Consider the following 18,307-nt stretch of genomic DNA (forward strand, 5'->3'; position numbering starts at 1 on the left):
CACAGGATGACACATACCCTGCATTCCTCACGTCTGAGGTTTGAGAAAGAATGAATGAAAATACCACCCACTTGATGGAAGTCTTGTAAATAAACATTTCAAGCTACTTAGAGCCTGCCTCGAAGGACATGTTGTCCTATCTCCTTTTTGTCTGCACCAAATGCTCAAAAATCTGAACATCCGGTGTTGTGTATACAAACTGTTGGGGAATTGGTGATTTTGCTCCCGGTTCTCTTAAAAGATTTAAATGCTTTTGTGCTTTCCTCAGATTTTCATGAATCAAACTGAGCTTGAGCGCACAAATAAAATAATTGCATTTAAGCATGTTTTCTTTCTTTCTTTCTTTCTTTCTTTCTTTCTTTCTTTCTTTCTTTCTTTTCTGCAGTCTGTGGCCTTCACTCTCAGCTCTCCACCAGTGACCTGCCTCTTTATGACTCTGGTGACCTTGTGGGTCACTGTGGAAGTTAATGATAGAGGGAGCACATGGTGCAGCACATATTGCCAGAGCAATCCAATGAGTTTACAGCAGCTGTTTGGTTGGAAGAATGATGGAAGTGGCTGCCACTTAAAATATTTGTTTTGTTTAGACTTGCATGCGATTGAGGACATGCCAATATCATGGTTTTAATCATTGCCTGGATAACTTTCCCACCATTTTAATAGCTCGCAGCCACCTGAGCCCAGAATTTACCTAGCTGATTTTCTTTGCCATGAAAATAGAATAAGAAACCCGCTGGAAAAAGTAAGGCAATAATGCTCAATATCCAACATTGGTTAGACTTTCAAAAGAAAACTTCCTGGCCACCAGTTCACATGTTATGACTTTAGGTCTGATGTTATGATGTTACGGTTGCGTTTGGTTAGGTTTAGGCACCAAAAGAACTTGGTTGGGTTTAGGAATAACTTTAAAAAAAAACAACGGGCTGGCACAGTAATGAAACAAATATTCAGACCTTTGAAAATAAGAGTAGTAATGAAACAGTTTACAAAACCTCCAGCATTTAGGAGCCCTACATTCAAAGTCTTGTCAGTAAACAATATATAATCTGTAAAAATATGTAATTTCATAGCAAAATATGGTAATCTATTAATGGATCAAATGTTTCGCATGTAGAATCACAATCAGCAAAATAATGTACAGTAGTGTCAGCTCTTAAATGAATGCAGTGGAGTAACATTAGCATGATTTTGCTTCAGAAATGTAAACTAGAAGTATAAAATTCCCCCAATGATTGATGTTATGTAAAAACTGATATTTGTTTAATCAAGATTTCAATTCTGCTTTTAAAGTAATACATTGCTATGTAAACTATTCTTTATTTGATGAGGCCGTCCTAAGTTTTACGTCAAAGAATTTGTTTACTTTGCTCCTCTCCCTCAGATGACCGCCTGCTAAACTCACAGGGCTTCACAATGTGGACAGGTCAAACAAAAGCTACACCAGCCACAGCCAAAGTCTTAACAACACACACGGATGTGTAACTTTCCTTTCACACTCCTCACACGCCATCGTGGCCACTTGTGCAGCAGGGATGCCTACTATAAACACTGGCCATTAATGTGATGGGAACGTGGGAGAGGCACGGCCCGGAGTCCCAGCCTCTGTTTACATTCTCTGGCCCTTACGTCAGCCAAGAGCCGAGGGCTTGGTGGATCAACAGTGGCCATACGGGAGAGTCCTGTTTACTTACCTGGGAAAATTACTGTATGACTCTACTACATCTTAGGCAAACAGACAGGATGGTGGAGGGGAACAGGAAGGCACAGGGGGGGACTACATTGAGTGGAAAGCTTTTTGTGGGGACAGGAACAAAGAAAATAAAGAGTTTGGAAAAGGGAAAGAAATCTAGGGAAAAGCCAGAACAGCAGAGAGAGATAAAACCTACAGTATAGGCATCAAGTCCTGTCAGTCCAGGTCAAGCTTGTAACCTGAGACACTGTCAGACGTCAGCCGCTGACACAAGAGATTTCCATTTCGAAACTTCAGGCTTGGTTAATCACCCTTCACTCCCTTCGGTTCTCACTTCTCTTCTGTGTGCTCTATATCACTCTATGTTTCCTGTCTTTTTTCATGCAGACATATTGATATTTTGCCCTCTCAATCGCCCCATTTCTCATCTGTCATCCCTCTTCCATCATTCATTCGGATTCAAGCCTGGGAGCAACAACAGTCTTTTTCACTCTTGTGAATCCTGCAGCCTTGCAGCAGAGCCATCAGTATTCAGGACAAATGTGACGTTTGTGATTTGGTTGAGGGTGTTGCCCTCAGGTCGCAGTGCAAAGACAGTCCTGCCTCTGGTTCTCATGACAGGAGCCTCATCTCACTGAGGTTTACCTTTAACTTTTACTGCAGATGAGCGGTGAAGGAATGAATGGACTTCACTCACCAGTCACACCCAAACTCTTCACTTTCCCCACAGCTTTAATTCAGTCACGTTCCATACATTTCATGGGTGCATCTTTATGCTATCAGTCATGCATTATCATTCGTGCATTGTCATGTCAAAGTTTCCAAAGGAATCCTGTGCAGGCAGGTGGAGACAGCCTCCTGAACTGTAGAAACACTCTGCAAATGCTAACACCGCCCCCCCCCCCCCCCCCCCCCCCCCAGTTGAGCCTGCTTTCACAACTGCAGGCCCTGCAGCTGATCATCTGTCTGGTTACGCAACTTCAGTCAGGTGAAGTAGTGAGATCTGTGTGACAGCTTCTGCACTGGTGATCTGCAGATCTGAGGAGGATTTCAGCCACAAGCTGAACAGTAAATACACAAAATAGGAAAGTTAGGTCACTTGGCTGTGTTGTACTCTTGACACTATTGTACATGCACTGCTCAGTAAAGAAAGTGATACAATTTGTTTTTAGATTAAAGGTGTAATATGTAAGAATTGGCCACCAACCGCTGGCACATGAGATTTGGGCCATGCCAAGCTAGCTGGTTAGCATGCTAACGTAAGTAGATTTCTGTGCAACAGAATACATAGACATTATAAACTGTTATTTTTTTCACATTCTGTTGATACCAGTACATTCATCTGTCAAGTAAAATTAAGCAAATATCAGCAAAATGTATTTCCCTTTTCCATAAAAGTACTCTTCACTCTCCATGGCTTCCACCCATATCAAGATCCATAAAAAACCTACAGAGATTTAAAACACCATGGTAAGACAGCTACAGGAAAATCGAAACATAAGAACTCAACAGTGAAAAAACACACTCTAATGTTAAATAGATAAAACCTTTGGTATGACTATATAATGAAAAATAGAGAATTTAAATCTATTCAATTGACACTGTGTTACCCTCACCCTCCTCTCGGATGGCAGTAGCTGGTACTCAGTGTGTCGCAAATGATAGGTCGCTTATTATCTTGCCAGCTAGCCTTAGAACAGCCTGTTCGCACTGCAGGCATGGATGCTGTGTTACACCCATTATCCCCCATTCACTCTGCAAGAGTCAGACTAGTTTGGAATTCAATTGCACAGAGGGACAGTGATGCCATTTCTAATTAGGTTCTCAGGCGGAAGAGGGGCAATGATTACTGAGTGCAGAACCTGTTTGAATGCTCAGAGCTGTGTTGAGACACAATGGAAAAATGTGAGCCTACCCTTGAAGTCAACCTTTATCAATGAGGGACTGATATGCTCTCGACCAATTGGCAGGATAAATGTTTGAAATGTTGGTTTCTGGAACCTCAGACATGAAAAACTTCTGTGGTTAGGTTTAGGCACAAAAAAACACTTGGTTAGGGTCTGGACAGGATCTATGCAGGGGTATTCTGGACACATGCCTTATTGTCAATGGGGCACAGACAGAGGAGACAAAGACTCCCTACTTTAAATAATGTTTAACATACTTATTAATACATAATCAACAGTAAAATGTTGTCAAAATAGTTTGAATATATAGTTTAAATATTTATGTATTTATTTTAAAACACACATGTTAGCTATACTTTATGTTATGAATAACCAATTGCATATGAATACCAAAATATATGTGTATCATGTGGCCTTTAAGTATTATATTGGTTTGCCAATATCAAAATGTGCGCATGTAGCCCCTGATAGAAGTCAGCCTGGATTACTCCGTCATTGTTAATTGTCATCGGCTTTGTTTAAGGTTAGGAATATATCTAATTTTCTCATAAACTACCTGTTTTGGTGCCATAAACACAGCTGGAAATTGCCTTAATAATATATAGTAATATCATGCTTACTAATGTTGAAACACAGTCTTGAACTATGGTCACTGGCTTGGCAGCCTTCTCTTCTGTAACTCTGTCCCTCCCACCGACTGATATGACATTCAGGTCATGACCATGTAATGCGAACATGATATGACACATTTTGTGGGAATGACAGTATGGCACGTAGTCTATGACATATACAGATGTGATCTTTGGTTCGCAGAAACACTTAATCCTGGCGACTGGTGTGCTCTGTAGCATTTAACTATAAAGGTCAGATGAATGTATTGGAGTAAAAAGTACTTCATTTCATTTTCAAATGTAGCACGGATGGGAACTCTAGCATTTTCAGGTTTTAAGGTACAAGTACACAAAAATTCTACATCGTAGATTAAGTAAGTTACTTTCTGCAACTGTCCTTAAGTTGTTCTCTGCTACAAAACTGAACGCTCAGTTCTTACTGAGGTGCTGTTATGTTGACTTGCAGTGTCTTAGTAGGACAAACGCATTGTAGAAGGAATGCGATGTTTTCTCAATATTAGGACAGAATGTAATAAACAGCTAAATCTGGACTGTTTTTCCATAATACTCCTCACATATGTCACCTTTTCCATATAAACAGTTAAGAAGACAGGTGTTCTCAAGTACAGACTGCTATGTGACTTCTGCTATTGCCCCTGCATATTTGTCTTTGTCATAGATGATATGAGAGAGTAACACATTGTCCATCACTCCCTAACCTTGATGAAACAACTCTCCTGTTTTTCTTCCTGAAACTCGTTGTTCTTTATAACCTCATGTCTTCACAGACAGCTTCCATTGTGTAGAACAGTGTGTCCATTTCCCACTGTTGGAGTCTTGAAACAGAGACACTTAGTAGGATAAGATAGGCAGGAGGATGGAAGAACATGATCCCTGTCAGTGGGCAGAGTGTTCCAGACAGGCATTTAGGAGGACTGCAGTTAATGGATAAAACGACATGTGCAATATAAGTGAGCCAAGCTGTTCTCACATAGCCTGGAGCCTGGGTCTGTGGGGCCAGCAGGAATGGAAGAAGTCAAATATTCTACTCAAGTGCCACTGGTTTAGTCAAATTTTACTTTAGTTCAAGTGAAGCTGTGAGCATATTAACACAAGGATACATGCAAGTTAAACTATACAAGTAACATTTCTAGAAATGAGTAGAATTCTACATAAATAACTGATATTTCTGAATAGATAATGTTGGAAGAGACATGTGTTTTACTGGCTTGTCTAATAATAAATTCTAGCATCTCTTTTTTTTTTTTTTTTTTTTACCAGTTTGTAAACTGTAATTGAAAATATAGATTAGGCAAGACAGGGCAAATCTATTGATTTATATAGATAGAGGTCATGTTTCGAAATAATGTCTGTGATCATGCAATATTTTTGAGGTGATTTCGTAATTGATTGACTGAAACTCTTAAAATCCAGGATAAAACAGAGGTTTCTTGCTTCATTTGTAGTCTTTTTAAGTTGCAAGTGCCTTAATGAGGTCTTTGTCTCGGGCTGCATACAGCCCCATCAACTGTTATCAGTGAGGTAAGGCAGCTGGTATGTACTAGAGCGTTAGAGGTGAAACCCGGTGCGAAAAGCATTCGATTGTTAAGCTCATTGTTTGTGTGTTCGGTCATAACCGGAAGCAACTCAGCTGAGTGTGTTCAACATTTTTATTCACTCAGATATCATCGAGACTGGGGTGGCGGGACAGTAAGAGAACACTGTTGAAACAGAAGAAGAGGTGCAAAAATGAAAGTGAAGGGGACAGAAGCACGTTTGAAACAGAGCAAATGAAATCAAATGATCAGCTCAAAATCAAAAAGGTGTTTGCACTTGAAAACCTGGATTAGAAACTAAAATCAAGAAGTCAAGAATCAGACATCAGCTTCTGAGGCAGATAGAAGTGCTGTTCAGGCGGCCCTCCAGCAGTTGTAAATTAGCTCAAAGGGGTTTTATGTAGTATGTGATATTAGATATGATTGAGGTAATAACACAGAACTATTTTTTTTTCCAATAAGTGAATAAACAAGCTGTTCTCAGAAGAAAAATAAGGTCCCCAGAGCACTGTTTGAAGCTAGAAAGGTGGCAGGGTCCGCCACATATGTATGAAGTGAAACAGTATGAACTTTGTTGTCCTTTCAGGTCAGTTTGTTTGTTCAGTTTGTTCAGCCATGAAAACAGAAAAAGTCAATTAAGATCTTTCTCTTCTCATTCAAATGTCTTCCCCGAAACTACATCTCATACCAAGCACCTTTAAAGGGGATTTCTGTAAAAGAGAGAGTTGGTTTCTCTGCAGGTGCTGATCAGCTCCCAGGCAGCCTGTAGGGCAGGGTTGGCTTGTTGCGGTGTGTTGTTTACTCATTCGCATTCGTCTTTCTTGTTGTGCACTGTGTCAGCAGGTGAAACACAGGTTTAAGTGTTCAGAGTCTTTCATGAATCATCATGTTTTTCACCACCTTCACATAACTATTCCCTGCGTTCCACTAAATCTTTACAGTCTCCGACTTTGACATTAACCAGAAGTCACAAGTCTTCATTTAAAGGTGCACTGTGTTGTTTTGAGGAAGAAAATGAATCAGAAGAGAAAGACTTCACTGACTGATTCTTATACTTCGGCAAACTAAATGACCTATCCTCGTTTTCATGAACAAACTGAATAAACAAACTGACCTTAAAGGACAAGACGATCACTGTTTTACCTTGTTTATATGTGGTGGACCCTGCCACCTTTCTTGCTTCAAACAGTGTTCTGGGACCTTATTTGTTTGTTTATTCAGTCCTGGAAAAGATAAACATTTCTTACCTCATTGATATTATACATATTACGATTACATTACACCTTTACACTTTGGTAACATTTGTAATGTTGTCACATTGTCACGTAAGTACTGGTCAACCTAAAATAGCCATCACTAACAGACACTGGAAATTCTGCTGTGTTGAAATGCTGATTTTCACATGTTCAGGACGGAGGAGGAACTGACTGAAAGTGGACACATTAGCATGTGAAGTGGCCTGAGGGTGTGTGCTGTTACAGTAAGTCTAAAGGCTGTCAGTTTTTCCAAAATAGTAACACAAGCCTTCACAGACACGATGGAGTGCTCCGTGGCAGTGAAATTAAGCAGAAACAGACAAAATACATCAAAGGAAACGCTAAATATTGTTGTTTTTAATCTGCCTTTCTGTGGACATGCAGGAGCAGAGGAATGTCATTGAGAGGAAGGAGCCTGTCCTTCACCCGGTCAGTTTTGTGTCGAGGCCTGTGAGGCAGCGAACACCTGCGGAAGTGTCCTTCACTAGCTACTGAATCCCTTCTATATTCAGTGCTCCTTTGTAGCCGACCCTGACCTCTGACCTCCCTGTGTAAGGTAGGAGAACATTTCTCCCTCACAGATCAATAGAATATCACAAAAAAATAAATGAGTGGGGGGTGTTTCTTCATGGAAATGAAGCTTTTCTCTGGGGAAATTCCTTTTGGATTGCCTCCTGTGGGTCAGGACTCTAAATAGGTTGTGGGCCTATTACTGATGGATCCCCTCATGGTAATATGTTTTAATGAGCATGGGTCCCAGGGCAAGAGATGAAATTTTAGATTTAGGAGGAGAGTGCTTAATGGAACATAAGGTAATCTATTACTCTACTTTGATTTACTACTGAAACTCTGTCTCTGATCAACCATCTGAATATATATATATATTTTTTTCCTTTCGGACAGAAAAATCATCCTTCTGTTGAGCGCAATTCTTTCTTCCTTTCCTGGCACCACTTGGATGTTTGTCCTGTAATTTATCTTTTCCCCCATCTATTCTCCACGTGGGCGGTCGATAGAGGCCAACCAGTATGGCAGCAGATGAAGGGGCTGCCCAGCATGGAGCCATAACAGTGTCATCAAGGATGAGTTCACCCACGTGAAGCTCTGACAAGTTCCTCTGGTGACAGAGTGGTCACAGCGCACAGCCAGGCCACACACAGACCAACGCACACTGCAGACAGATGCACACACCTCTCATCTGCCCGCACAGATACAGTAGCTGGCTGCGGCTGCAGGGCCCAGCAGGACTGGAATGTGACCTATTGTTACAGCGGCCATTTAGCAACAATAGCGGATCACAGACAGTTAGCACCACAATGCCTCCATGCTGATCTGTGCAGAAGCTGCAGCGCTACTGGCTGCCATGCCGCCCTGCTGAGCTCATTTAGCTACTTGGGAATCAGGTCGCTTGTGCAACTCATCAATTAATGATGCTTTTGCAACAATTACTTTAATGGCAATCATGTAATGATGGCCCTGCTGAAACACCAGGGGAGTGGAATATTTGGCTCTGTGATGGGAGAATTGTAACTTGAACTGAATACAGAATATGAAACAGAGTCGAGCTGAATAAATATTATGTATTGTTTGTCACTGAGAATTAATAATTTCAGAGAGTCAGGGTGAGCAAGGAAAGACTACAGATCCCTTTAAATCATGCGTAGACACAAAATGCATATACATAGATTCAACACACGTAGTTATCTGAGTGCCTGTTCTGCTTTATTTCCTACAAACCTCTAAACTGTGGAGTGGCCATTTGGTATATGACAGTGTCTCATTTGATCCAATAGAGAGTCTGCCGGCTCAATGAGTGATAAGTAATAATTGATTTGTGTTTCTTTTTTCAAGTATTTTAACTTTATAAACTCTGGTTAAGATATTAATCCCTGAAATATCTCATTTTCTGAGCTACTGGGGGACAGTGGATTAATTAACATGATCAGTGGAATGTAAATAAATAGCAATTATGACATTATGTTAAATTAGTTGCTAATGAGCTAGCCTGGCCGGCCCTGGTCCAAAGCTCCTGAGCTTACACTAAACACTAAACGCTCCTCTAATTCCAGCGCTCCCAGTCCGAACTGCTAGCTAAGAGCAGCTACAGTTAGCAGCAGTTAGTGGTAACTCTGGCAGAATGCTGCCACCTAATTGTTATAAGTAGGAATTTGACAGTTGGACAATTCTTACATATTGCACTGTTACACTTGATATTGCAAAGTTGTTAGCTTAGTTTATTATTCAGAAATCGAGAGCAACATAATCATTAGTTTGGGCTTGTTTTTTTAGCCACCTGCTGAATGTTAGTCCAATATCAACCCACTTTTACCTCTGTTTTTGGTCCCTACCTGCTAAAAACATATGTGGCTTGTTCTGTTTATCTCTATGTAAATTCTGATGGTTGGTTCCAGCCTCTAACAAGGTTTGTCAGCCAATAAATAAAACCACCAGTATTGTTTGGCATCTGTGTTATGTTATCAATCAACAGTCTTGGTAGTTGCCAGTTAATGGGAAAAAAGGAGGAATGGCTAAGTTTTACAGTAGGCGCCCAGCAACTTGTACTGGCCTAATGTTAGCTAGCTAGCTGGAGTTAGCAAAGTTAACACTAGCTTGCATTAGCAACATTTACATTTGCATAGTTACATCTTATGTAACTACTTAGTGATATCAGATTGTTTGTTTGTGACTCTTACATGCATGCAATGCATGTGAGTCCTTTGCTATACAAAGTGTTTTCTAACATTTAAATGAAATATATCATTAAATCAAAACGTCATTACATCCCCTGAGATAAGACATATGGAACCCATCCGAAACACTGACATTCTTTCTAATGTGCGTCACATTAGGGAACAAGTGGTGGTGACACAGGGGAACAATGCAGAGCAGCTGCCTCCCAGTCAACAGCAACACCCCCACTGGTTGGTCACTGGCCATCCAAGAAGGGCCCAGTATGAGGAAGTGACTCTGACGTGGGACGGGAACTGGAAATCAGCTGTCAGTGGGGATTTCTTTCAACCTAGTTTCCATTTTCTCAGCAATGAGGTGCGTCGTACTGGTAAAGGGAAGTTGGTATTATTATCAGGTGTGACAACGATGCTTGTGTTATGGTCCAATCTGCTTTTCCTCAGATAAACACAGGTGTATCAACAATTGGTGTTACTCAACAGAATCAGACCAAGGACAGGAATTCAGTACAAGCTTCTTGTATATTTTATTTAGCATTCATTAATCTCAACCTTTAGACACTGTTAGAAACAGTACAGACCATTCGGAGAAGCCTGGCACTGTAAGAGCAAAAGCCTCATTGTCCAAAATTATCACATCATTTGCACTTTGCCTGGAGGTGTGCAGGTATAAATCATGGCTCATTATGTAGTGAGGAAAGAGAGAATGTGTTGAGTGCTTTTATCCCTGCCAATAAAAGAGGGAAATTAAAACTGGTACAAAATTACATAATGTCATTACAAACATGCAGAAAAGGCCTTTTGACTACAGATGCAGATTTTACAACCAGGAAACTGAAGCACCTGCAGGATGAGAAGAGTCTTTTGGGGGAAATGGGACCGGGAATTTCCCACGATCATAAAGTAAACACACGTGGAGAAGGGGAAGGCAGGTAGAAAGAGAGGTGCAGACAGATGGATAGACGAGACAGATGTTTTTTTTCAGACGTAGAGAAAGCAGGAATAGAGAAGTAGACCTCTGCTGGAGCTTTGAATTCCTGTATTTACACCCACAAATACTTTCTACCTCAATTGAGTATCCACTAAAAGATAGTAAAACAAAAAGGATGTGACTCATATACAGCCACGAGTACAAAAACAGCGACTGCCACGCACACAAAAACTCTCTCGCGTGCACACACACACACACACACACACACATCTTTCTGTTTATGAGTCAGAGTGCAAGTGTGAAAGTAAAGCACCGGTTAGAAATATATCTGCAGTGCTCACCACGTGAAAAGAACGCAGAACAACAAAGGCCCTGGGTTACATGAGTGCATAACTTACCTGGGGTGTGTTTGTTGTGTGTGGGATGGGTGGGGTGTCAAAGGGCAGGGAGGGTGTGGCACATTTTTTTTTGGCAGTTTGGAGAAGCAAGTTTCTATCAGGCCAATGTTTTGTTTGCGTAAGTATTCAGATGGAAGCAGAAGAGTAGCTGACACTGTGAGAAAACAGATGCAGGATACACTCATGCATGATCTGATGCTGAAAATTTAGAGATAGAAATAAGCCATTTGGACCTTTATTGGATTAAACCCCTAATGAACACCTCAGATGGCCATTTATGTGGAGAACTGAAACAAATCAAAAACAAACAAACAATCAAACCAATACATAAATAATGCCCAAAAATAATGTTGAAATAAATGTAAGCTATAATTAATTTATAGAGTGACATACATTTTGTTCTACATTTATTTATGTATTTACATAACAATTTTTTATCCGACATTTGCTTGCTTACCCTTTTTATTTCCACAAATGTCAGTTTCTTTATGGATTTCCTTCATTATGGAAATAAGGGGCTGCCATTCAAAGTATGTCATAGGGTTTTTACAATTGTAAATAATTTGTATTTGTTGGTCACCTTTAAAGTGAAGGACAATACATATGCAAAGCTTGAGAAATAATAAAGAATATGTAAGTCTAACACAAAGTCATATGCAGTGCAAATTGTCACTGAAGTAGTTGAAACCTGTTTATGAGTTTTTGATGAAACATCTCAACATATTTTTGTCCTGCAGATGTCTATTCAAAACCCCAGAAATTCTAAGGAGAGTATCCAATACACTTCAGTGTGGACACCTTTCACTTTACATTTAAAAAGGAAATCGACAAATCTAACAGTAATACATATTCAGATACATTCACATACACATATACATGCAAGCCCTTAAGTCAATACAAATGCGCACAATTCAAAACAACAGCAAGTATTTTCTTTGAGCAGTTGAGACATTTGCTCCTTAAAAACACCAGATGATACCAAAGAAGAAAGCCTGGTTATTGTTTGAAAGTTATTCCATAAAATGGGTGCAGCAATACTGAAGGCAGCCTTCCCATATTCTGTCCTATACCTTGATGTCTTTAGCGTGATCTAATTTTATTTTAAACCCTAAATCTGGCTGTGTTATTACTATTAGTTTTTTTTGTTTTTTTTTTGTTTTAGTAATATCAGCGGCAGATTAATCAAAAAATTGACTGTGATATCATGGAAAACTCCCAGTTTCACTCTCTTTCACTCTCTTACTGAAATATAAATAAAAAATAATGTCAGTAAATATATAATAAACGTTAGATGTATTGCACTGATTATAATATGAAAACTAAACAGCAGAGCATTTTCCAGTTTTGTCATAAAAAGTTATGAAAGCATCTTTCTGGGCGCCGTGTAGCTCACACTCAAAAAAATTATTCTTGCCCCCAATAAACATAAAGCAATACGTTTAATTAAAATGTAACTGAAATATGAAAATGTAAAGTTTATTTATTCAAACAAATAAACATAAAGTAAAAATGGTTAGTTTAAACTGAATGTTAACAAATTGAGTAAACCTTATTTGACTTGATCACGGATGTATGCACTCAAAAAAATGATTATTGCCCCCAATAAACATAAAGCAATACGTTTAATTAAAATGTAACTGAAATATGAAAATGTAAAGTTTATTTATTCAAACAAATAAACATAAAGTAAAAATGGTTAGTTTAAATTGAATGGAAACAAATTGAGTAAACCTTATTTGACTTGATCACGGATGTATGGACTCGATCCCAAAAGGCAGCTATGCGCATGTGCGAGAGTAAAAGGAAACGTCATTTTGTCACAGTAGTCAACCGATGTGAAGGCTACTCTGAGTCTGAACCCTGACCCCGGACTTGGCATACTGAGCAGGACCAGAACACAGTCAGCGGGTCTGAGCGGGACAAATGTGGAGTGAAAGCTAGGAGGTAAGTAATGTTATTTATGAAGTATGCTAAGTTTAAATGTGATGAAGACGAAGCTAGCAGCACTGCTTCGACACTGGTGAACATAACGTTAGTCATGCTAGTTGTGAAATGCGCCAATAGCTACATTAGCATTAGATAGCAACACAGCAAAAAAACATTGGTTGTGGTACTCTGCGGTACTGTTAACGTCAGGCTGCTGCCGCTCAGGCTGCATCATATGCCAATATAGGCCGATGCACCTTATACATCTTAGTCGTTTGTTGTGTGTGTATATTATACTTTACTTTAAGACACTGCTGGGTAGCTTGTGAATTTACTCCTGGGGACCAATAAAGTCTTATTGATATAATATATCACAATATATTTATTAACCTATTTTGTATTGTTAATCTGAATCTGCAAAGTAACTTGAACTAAAGCAATACTTCCTACTAAGATATAGTCGAGTAGAAGTATAAAGTAGCAGACAATAAGTATATAAATATGTACAAGTACCTCAAATTTGTATTTAAGTACAATACTAGAGTAAATGTACTTCACTCGCTGGCTTGTTCTACAGCAGGCAAGCCAAACTACGTCCAGACTATGACAACGTTAGAATTTATTTAATATAGTAAATGTAAGAACTTAATGTTAACTTAAGATCATATTAAGACAGTTACACAATCACACACACATCCCTGTTTCTCATCCTGGTTGGAAACTAACCTTGTAATATATTTCCATTACTTCCAGGTACAACATCATAAGGCCAAATCAACAAAGTAGCTCACGTCTTGTATGGGGCAATCTTTAGTGAAGTGTCAATAAAGTAACTACAGGGGTGAAAATAAGAGGGCTATGAACAATGTCCTGGAAAATGTTTTGAAAAGTGGAGACTTGTTATATTATGCCTTCTTTTGCAGAGTGAGGACATTGACTGCATTCTAGAGGTCTGTGTGTCTACCTCAATGAAGACAGCGACACTGTCATTAAAGAGTACTTGGTTAGTAATGGCATTTTACTGTGAGCTTTCAGTAATTAACTTGTAATGTTTTCAATTTCAAACTGGTAAATATGTTTTTCACCATTAGAATGCCAATCATGAGGAAGCTGAGAGAGGGATTGCACAGACCACCATGGGGCTTTATGTGATTAGCAAAGATGGTGCTGATGCAGTGGACAAGCCAGAGGATGTTGGAATAGTCATCGAGGGTGTGGAACTGCTACGCAATCTGCAAAGTGTCTCTTTTGGATGTGCCATGCTTTTCAGCCTGATTTACACAATCAACCTAAGCTATCTGCAAAAACATTACCTTTTTATTTATTTTTTGATCCAACAGGTTTTTTTGGGATGTGTGCACCCTGTTGGAATTGTTAATGGAACAATTGCATTTAAAGTGTTCATAATTTGGGACTTACTAATAATGGATTGGATTTGTATGGCACTTTTCAAGACACCCAAAGCGCCTGACAGGGTTCCAGGTTCCATTCATTTACCCACAGTCATACTAGTGGTGGTAAACTACGATAGTAGCCACAGCTAGTACTTGGGCCCTGGGGCAGACTGACGGAAGCATGGCTGCCATTCAGTGCCTCCGACCACCACCTCAGACATACAGCAGTCATACACATTCACACGAGGCAAGGTGGGTGAAGTGTCTTGCCCAAGGACACAACACACTGCTTGAAAAGTGGGATTTTCGTCACTGTGCGGCACTGTAGATTGTCGTGGAAGTTCAGGTTTACGACTGTACGCGGCAATTTTCAGGCAACACCGAAAACTGCTGTGAATTGTTGGAAATTGACGTGGGCCTTGCTTGGCAGTTGTCCCCCAATGACCCCCCTCCCCCTGATTCTAGGGGAGGCTTTAACATGTAAATGAAAATGCTGTGAGCTATACAAATGCAAATCAGGGTAGCAGGGGGAGTTTTACCCCAGGTGACCTTTTTCCAAAAGGTAAGAAAATCTCTGGTATAAATAGATGAGGCTCAGTATAGCCTAATTATAGACTACATTTTTGCTTGAATTGATTTATTTAATGAAAGTATACTAGATTAATTACTGTGTATGTCATTAGCAACGGCCAGTGTTGTGTAAAAAGGACACACACATTTAGTTTTTTCTTTCTCTCCTGGGAACAAGATAAAGATAAAACGCCAGTTGTTAATAAGTTCAAATTTGCATGAAATATTTTGAGATAAATAAGATATTAAAATGTATAAATAATTTCTGTTTCTGTTTCTTATTACGTGTGAGAGTTCATGACCTGTAAGAGTTTTTAGACTTCCGGGTTGACCGGAGCGTGAGTGACGAGGAAGAAGGAGCGGAGAGTTAATGGCGTCCAGCAGCGAGTGGACTGTGTGTGCCGTCAGTGTCGTGTTTTATCACTAACGGACTGTGAGCTGTTGTCGGACGACGTGCTGTGAGAGTGTGAGTTGGACTCTCCATCGCAGTCGGAAGTGTTTTATTGTACACGAAGCAAGTTCGGCTAAGCTAGTTAGCAGGAGCTAGGCTAGGCTAGTAGGAGCTAAGCTAGCGGCCCGGCCATTGTCGAGAGGAAGCCTGCGCTGATGGGAGGAGCTTTGCCGGGTCGCCACAGAGAGTGTCGCCGACGGAGGCGCTTCGCTGCCGCCGAGGGACATGGAGGTTTATCGCTGCGAGCATTTTGTTCTCACAGACTAACCTCGCATCACAACGAGGCTGTGACCTCCTATTAGCTCGGAGCTATGTCTGCAAGTCCAGATTTACATGATGCCGATAATGACGCCATCGTGTGTAAGTAACGTTTACTGTTTTCTCCCTCCTTGTTTAATTTTACTGTGACTCGTGTATTTTTTTTTATTTTTTTATATAACGTTATACCTTTCTTTTTTAATTGTTTCCCAGCTGCCTGTAAGACATTCAGAGACGGTGACGTTACGCAGGAGCTTCAGGTACAAACAACCAGATCTTGCATCGCAGGCGGAAGCTGTGAGGAGTTCAGCTCGGAGTCAAAGAGGGTAAGATTTATTAGATTAGATCCGTTTTTGGTCAATGTGACTATTTTTCAGGTGCATTAAAAGATGTGATGTGTCCATATGCAGTGCATCGCGCAGTACTGATTGTCTTTATTGATTGTTTTTACAGCTGCTGGAAGCCAGACCGTGTGCTAGATGAGGATGAGGTGGACCATTGCAAGTGCGCCACAATGGACCTGATGTCTGAGGAGGAAGACGGCGGGGTGTCTGGATGGAGCCAGGAGCTCACCGAGCTTTGTGCCGCGCTGCAGTCGAGATTAGAGGCGATTCCGAAGTACAGAGCGACGCACCACAGACGTCTGCAAAACGGACCGAATTCATACAGGAGGCCGGCAGTTACCCACAGCTCCGATGCTTTGTACATAGTTGTGTGTTTGTGCTAATAAAGCTCTGTCTTTGAATGAATAGCACCTTCCTGGCAAATTTTCCTTTCCTCAATAAATTCGTGTTTGATGAGATATATATGCTTGTTTAAAAGTAGTGGTTTCATCCAATACAATCCAATTTTTATATTTATTTATATACTTTTAAACAAGCATATATATATATATATATATATACGCATACATATATATATACACATATACATATATGCTTGTTTAAAAGTAGTGGTTTCATCCAATACTGAGTAACCAGGCGTGGTTTCGCCGCTGTTCATATGCTAATTGGAGCCGTTCGGGAGAATCCTGGGCGTTCACGGACGAAAATCCCACTTTTCATGCAGTTACGACCATGACGCAGTTGGCCGGGCGGGGATCGAACCGCAGACCCTCTGAACATGGACCGACCCGCTCTATTAACTGTGCCACGGTCGCATTTAATTGTTTGGTCTGCAGTTTTCACAACTATGCGTGTATGTGTAGAATAACCAATTTGGAATACATCACTTTTATGTATAAGTTCCCCTTAACGGTAACTGAATAAACACATAAGGTTTATGTGTAAGTTTGCATTAATTTAATTTAATCAAATCTCACCAAGTTATTAAATTTATTCACATTAACTCAATGTGATATAAAAACACTGCATTTAATGCAACACTTTACACTGAACTTATGTAATAAAATTAGATGGAAAATTTACATGTAATTAAAATACATAAAGTCAACGTTTTAGGCTTGATTATTTTTTTGAGTGCAGTCGGTAGAGCAGGCATCCCATGTGCAGAGGCTTTGTCCTCGCTGCAGCGGCCCGGGTTCGAGTCCCGGCCTGGGCGCCCTTTGCCACGTGTCACTCCCCCTCTCTCTCATCCTGTTTCCTATCATATCTTCAGTTGTACTATCAATAAAGCCGATAAAGGGCCAAAAAAGAAATATATTTTAAAAAATTAAATAAATAAAAGCATCTTTCTGTCCTAATCTCACATCTGTTTGTTGAACATAAAGCGGGAAAACTATAACAATCGTTACCACTAGTCAATGTTAAAGTTATAGTTAATTTAACTTCTGTCAATGTTTATTTTGTTGTGATAAACAATATAATGCTTTGTTAAACCATTCATCAACCAACTGTTTATTGGAACATTTCAAATAACATTTATCATACCGTGTAAATAATTAATTAATTCTGTGTAGGTCATTGATAAACATTACTTTGATGGATGTGATAAAGATGCAACTGTGTTTTTGAATAAACCATAACACCTGCTTCAAGGTACAATATGTAAAAGCTGTTGTTTGAAACATTTAAAAAGATTAAAATGATCAACAGAATGTGAAGAAGTTATGATGTTATGACGTCTATTCATTGTGATGCAATGTATCTCCTGAGGTTAGCATGCTAACCAGCTAGCCTCGGCTCTTCAGATTTAAAGCACCTGTGGTAGCAGTTTTAACACCAACACTCCCCAGAGGTCCAAACTCCCAGTCCGTACTGCTAGCTACATGGCTAACTGAGCTAACTAGCTAATGTTACCAATGGCAGCAGTTGGCCTGTTACTCTGGTGATATGCTCCCCACAATTTTTTTGAGTGTGGACTTGACAGGTGGAGAAGAATTTCACTGTTTGTTAATGGTGAAATAACTATTAAATGAAGTTTAATGATCTCTAAATTTACCATTAAATGATGATGGTTATCCATAAAGCTGTCAGTAGAAATGTATCTTCACTGAGCACGAGGAACAGGATGAGACTGCTAACTTGGCTCTGTTTGAAGATAACTAAATTGCTCTGCCAGCACATCTAAAGCTTGCTTATTGACACCTTAGAACTTGTTTGTTTTTTTTGTACAGACATCCCCACAAAAAAATTGTTTAACTAGATGTGGTTTCACAAGTGTGGCGGACTATTTTTTGACTGCCTATAGTAATTTCCGGGAGAGGAAGGTGA

The 18,307-nt window shown here is 39.9% G+C and overlaps 1 long non-coding RNA gene across 1 annotated transcript; it reads left to right on the forward strand.

Moving 5' to 3' along the window:
• The first annotated feature begins 12,866 nt into the window (after nucleotides 1–12,866).
• Nucleotides 12,867–14,454, forward strand: LOC115585648 (uncharacterized). Its single transcript, XR_003984736.1, has 3 exons — nucleotides 12,867–12,980; nucleotides 13,886–13,965; nucleotides 14,054–14,454. It is a non-coding gene; the product is annotated as an uncharacterized LOC115585648 (long non-coding RNA).
• The last annotated feature ends 3,853 nt before the right edge of the window (nucleotides 14,455–18,307 follow it).

Source organism: Sparus aurata, chromosome 7, assembly GCF_900880675.1.
Source record: "Sparus aurata chromosome 7, fSpaAur1.1, whole genome shotgun sequence".
NCBI lineage: Eukaryota > Metazoa > Chordata > Actinopteri > Spariformes > Sparidae > Sparus > Sparus aurata.